This window comes from Malania oleifera, chromosome 3 (genome assembly GCF_029873635.1).
Source record: "Malania oleifera isolate guangnan ecotype guangnan chromosome 3, ASM2987363v1, whole genome shotgun sequence".
Lineage (NCBI taxonomy): Eukaryota > Viridiplantae > Streptophyta > Magnoliopsida > Santalales > Ximeniaceae > Malania > Malania oleifera.
In genome coordinates, this window is record NC_080419.1 from 16,195,708 (window position 1) to 16,201,707 (window position 6,000).

Sequence of the window (6,000 nt, forward strand, 5' to 3'; positions counted from 1 at the left end):
CACAACAATTGAGGGCAAGGGCTCTCATTTTATCTCTGACATTCTCACTCCACGCACCTCACTCCCATCTCTCGCTCCCTCTTCTCTCCCTAACCACCTGCACGAGCGGGACTCTCCATCCTTTTCCCTCTAGTTCTCACTTTCTCTTTTTTTTCTTTTTCTCTCCTCAGATAGACGGCCTTGCGGAGACAGATCCATCTATCTCATCCTCTCAATTATCACCCTCTCCCTCTCACTGTCCCTCCCACTCTCACCACCGCTGTCATCACCGTCACCACCTTCCACCCTCTCGGTCTCCATCCCGCACAGCCACCCTCTCAGTCTCGCCTGTTGAATTGTAAAGTCATTTCTAACATTCAAAGTCCAACATAGAGGATGTACTATCCATATGGTGGTTGTACTATTTATTTGATGGCTATACTATTCATTTGGTGGCTGCACAAGTCTACAAAGGTGGCTGCACTATTCATTTGACGGCTTTAAAAATGAGGCTTACAAAACCCTTATAAATAGGGAAGTGGTGGTGAAGGAAGACATCATCTCAAGCATCTCCAACTCCACCTTTAGAGAGATAAATCAAGTACTCTCCCGCAAAGTGTCCCTGTTGTAGCCTGTATTTTTAGTTTCTCCTACTTTTAGAGAGATTTGTATATCCTAATTCAAAAGAGAGGTATCATTGTTCTCCTCTTATAATTAGAGAGAAGTTGTATCGATATTTTTCATAGTGGATTCCTTCTACTTTTGGCCGTGGTTTTTCCCTCGATTAGTTTGAGGGTTTTCCACGTAAATCTTTGTGTCAATTCCTATTTTCTCATTTCTTATTTTAGCTATGTGATACTGTTCCTACCCATTCAATTTCCTAACATCACCCACAGCCATAAACGCCACACGCAGCAACCCCAACCCCAACATCAACTCCAATAGCCTCCACTCTTCCTTTGGCTCTCCCTCTTCCTCTCACTCCAGCTCACTTCCCCTCTCCGGAAAGTCTCTCCATTTCTATTTCCGGCAAACAACCTTCAAAACCAAAGACTAAGCTTGATCCGAACTCCAACACAGCTGCTCTTGCATCCTCCTCATCGTCCTCACCCAGATTCCAACCATCGGGAAACCTCTCAGCCGCCCTCACCAAAACCCCCTCTCCTGGCTTCTATATTGCTCCCCCTCTTGATTGGCTGCTCCACTGCGGTTGCCGCCTTAGCAAACGCACCTCAATCTGAACAACCCCACCACTGTGACAATCTCTTCGATTTTCTGCAGATGTTGCCGATGCAAGTCCCTCGCCGACTGACAATGCTTGTCCTCTGACTCCCGGCCAACAATACGAAAGATGAAGCAGAGAGCGCAGCCAGTCAGATCAGAGTGATGGGTGGGCAATTTTTTGTCGTTCTGATCAATCAAATTCTACCGATCTTCTTCTTCATCCGAAGAAGAAGTCATATGGGTCTCCTCTAACTCTATCCCAGCGACCTTGAATTGGAGTGACAGCCAGTAAAAATCAATTTGCGTTCTGCATGTCGCTTTAACTCTGGTGCATGCACCAACTTCGACGAATCCCACTGTCGTTGTTGATCTCACCGATCACTCCTCCATCGTTAATCTCCGTTCCCTGAAGCTGCGCGTTCTCTCGCCTTTGGGTATCCATCCATTTCACTGGTACTTCACTTCAGCACTTCCCCGGGTTTGACCTCAACCAACACGCCTTACCAAGATAGTGCACCTAACTTTCCTAACTGGGTCTAAGTCAGTTTAGGACTATTCAACAGGGCTAGTCTCCCTCTTTAGGCCCACGCCTAGAATACAATCAATATAAATTTTTTGTACAAATAAATTTTCTTATACAAGCATATATGTGCCACTATGCACAATATAATCAATGCACCTCAATGATGTAAGAACTATAAGTTCGGTGTTCTACGTGTGCAATCAACACTCAAGGATGTATAATCTCAAATATTCGCAGAGTGTTCTAACAAGCTGATCTTTGAAAGCAAAGAATATTAAATCTCAATGTCATATTAGTGTTTCAAAGATACTAACAATTATATTCAAACGAACTCAAAAAATATTTTCTCAAATGCATCTAGCACAAGAGTTGTTTGAAATCTAACTTTGTAAAATATTTTGCACACAAAAATAAAGCTATAGGAATCTTGCAATGACAATGCAAAGATCTTTAAGCTTATAAGTTTATCCCAACCCAAGATTTTATCAATAAAATCTATGGGATAACTATGCTAAACTCTCCAAAATCAGTATCAAATATTCAAGCAAGACAATGGAAGTGTTAGCAATACCTAATAAGCACTAGCATAATTTGTAAACTCTCACAATGCTAAGATGTATCAAGGGAATGAATATATGAGAATATTTGGAGTGGAATAGGCAAAAATAGGCTTTTTGAGATTGAAAGGATTTTTCACTAATTATATTGCTAATCTCTCCTTAATTTTTCAAATGAGCCCCTATATATAGAGAATGACAAAATTATAACCATTAGGGGACACATAGGGCATTCTTAAATTTGTTAAAAAAGTTTAGCAAAATTAACCCTGTTTAACCCTTTAACCTCGGTAAAAATATTAATCAACTCGAGAGGATTCGGGTGGCTGAACTTTAGTTCGATTGCCGAACAGACTCATCAGAGAAATTTATAAAAAATGGTTCGGGTGCCTAAGTTTGGGACCGGGTGGCTAAACTAAAGTCAGTACCATATGGTGCGAGATTCAGGTGCCCGATTCAAGGGTCGGTAGCCTGAACTGGTCAGTTCAATCGCCCGAGGCCATAATGAACGTGAATGTTTAGCAGCCCGAGTAGTTAAGAAGTCCTTTCGGATGCCCTAGGGAGATAGGAACATTTTGTGTTCGGTCGCCCGAGAGCTGGTCAAATTGTTGACTTCTCAATAGTTCAGGCGCCCGAGGTGATTTGTTCACCTGGGGTTTGGTCGCCCAACCTCTCTCAATTTTTGCAATTAAGCTCGATTTCACTTCAATTAATTTCCCTAATAATATATGTGATTATGGGGACAATCTCAAGTGTTGTGTAAGGACCTAGGGTCATTTCTAAGGCCATTTTTCTTGCCGAAAAAATCTAGCGTCAGTCGACCTTGGGTGATCCCTAAGGTCTCTAAGGTCTTGAGCTTTATAGTTCCTACAGACATTTCCTACTTAAATATTACAGACCCAATAATAGTGAAATGAATTACAACATGAAAATAGTCTTCAGGGTCTTCAGTCTTCAAGTCTTCACATACCATCAAATGATCTTGTTATTACGAACCTGCACACAAACTTGACAGACATTAAATACCAGAGTATTTGTTATTATCAAAACCGGGACATGACCAATAGGGTCAACAGTTATAATTTTGGCCATGTCTATAAATATAGGTTCATTTGCTCAATTAAGAGATGATTAGCATTCTCGTTAATAAGGAAATCCTCTGAAATTTTTCAAAGCTCATTCTTCTATACAAAGCATATATCCTTACATACTACTACTCTTTTGCAAAATCAAGCCTTGTGAGAGTATTCTTGAGTGATTCTATATTATTCCTAGTTGCTAAAAACTCTCATTGAGTGATTGCTTGGTTATTTTTTATTAAGAGTTATAGCTAAAGTTTTCCTCTGGTTTAACTCAATAAATCCATTGTGAGGGAAACTTTAAAGCTTGTGGATCTTAGCATTTGAATGAATTGCAAGACACCTTAGCTTGTGTTTTTGAGTGTGCAAAAATCTTTTCACAAGCTCATTTTTCGAATATCTCTTGTGCTTGAATATTGAGAAAATATTTTTTTAGAGATATTTTGATTACTCTTGATGAAAATCTTTAAAACCCTAAATTGTGATTGAGATTTACATCTATACATAGTTTTAAAGATAAACCTGTTAATATACTCTTGTGCTTGATTGAATATAGACATTATATTGAGTGTTGATTGCACACATATTTCATTGAGCTTATAGTTCTTATATTATTGATGTGCATTGATTAATACTGGTACAAATCTGTTTGTTGGAGAAGCATATACTTTGTACACATCTTGTATTGTGAATTTGTTGTATTCCATGCGTGGCCTGAGAGGGTGTTAATCCAGCTCAGAAGGATTGGTTATAAAGGTTGAGGTCAGCCCTGTGTTAATTTGACTTGATTGTATTTCGGTGCCGCTCCACCCGTGAAGTGAGCCTTAGTGGAATCCTCATACCTGTGAGCCAAGGCAAGGACGTAAGCACATTTTTCAAACCTCGATAACATATATGATGTTATTTCTCTTTACTTGCTTTATCGTGCATGTGTAAATAGTTTACTTGTACAATTTAATTTTAGCTGAATATATTGATTTATTTTATATCTGCACTAGATTGACCCTAGGATTGAGTAATATTGTTGTTGGATATAAGATTTAGGGGAGAAAATTTTAAAATACCAATTCACCCCCTTTTGGGATTACAGAAAAGCTAACAGTGTGCACTTAGGACAAATTCACTATCCATCACCAACACTTTCACAACAGTGTGGTTGCACTCATGCTCATCTGTAACTACGATACCGAACATCCACCACATTCGAGCCATTAGGGTTCTTAAAACATATAATTACAATTTATCCAATAAAAATAGTATAATAATGTAATGACTCGAAGAATAATTATATTTAAATAACTAAGAGAGAGGAAAATGGAAATAATAAAAAGGCAGCAGCAGACTTTGTGTTCATCGACGACGTGGTGTTTTAAGCTCGTCGACGAGGGTACGCTTCGTCGACGAGAAAATATCGAGAGGATGTTTTTGACAAATCTGAATTTCATCGACGAGGGGGAGAGTTCTTCGACAAGATGCCTTCTTGACCTCATCGACGAGGTGACGTGGCTCATCAACGAAGCCCCGTGGTATAAATAGTCTTAAACCTGAATTTTTACTCATGAAAATCAGAAAATCTCTTCCCTTTCTCTCCTCTACGGCTTCTCTTCCTTCTCTCTTCGATTCTGGCTCCGTTAGTCATCAGATTGGAGCGGATCGTTGGTGGGACGAAGTTGGATTTCATCCCAAATTTAGGGTAAGACCTTTTATGCAATATTTAGATTTCCATCAGTTGTAGGAAATGTAGTAGTCAAAGAAATAGTGATATTTTGTTATGATAAATGTTGCTTTCAGGGTGTTGAGTAGGGAACCTCCCAAGTGTAAGACCCATCACAGTAGGGGACTTTAGCAAGAATCAGGTAAGGGAAATATGCTATGCTAAGCAATTCTATTATGATTCAGTACAAATCATACGTTTTAACAAATTATTATTCGGACCATATTTACAGTTTTCAGAGTCTGATAATATTGATATTTAGTTGTGTGACATGAGTTTAATATTAGATCAGCACAGGGTTTATAAAATTTTTAGAATACCATGATTTTTAGTATACGTACAAAAACTTGTGTTTTACAGTATTTTTAGAATATTATGATTACGAACCATAGAACCATAACATTCAGTTACTACAGTTAATCAGATACTTCAGTTACTCAGTTATGCAGATATCTTAGATATTCAGTTATTACAGTTGAATCAGATTGGTTTATATAATGTTATGGTTATTTCAATTGTTATAAAATCATGGTAAAAGCAGAATTTTAGAAATATCAGTTATTTATATATAGTATTAGACCCTGATGGACCATATTCAATTAGTAGAGCACGGTACCGTAGCTATATTCAGTTCAAAGTGCAACCACTACTCAGATAGTATGTGGTATTCAGAAGTTGATCGTGCCTATGTTGTGGATAGGCTCCCCATCAGATATGGGTTGAGGGGGCCGATCTGACTGTCGGAGTTCAGTTGACTTACCCTAATTGGCCAGCTAGGTTAGGTCCCGCCTTCGAGTCGTACAACCTTGTCATTAGGGGTTAAATCATGACTTTCAGTTATCCATCCAAGGAATTTTCTCAGTTGTTATATATACATATGACCACCTTTACAGAAAATAGTCTTACCTATAGATATTAGCAGTA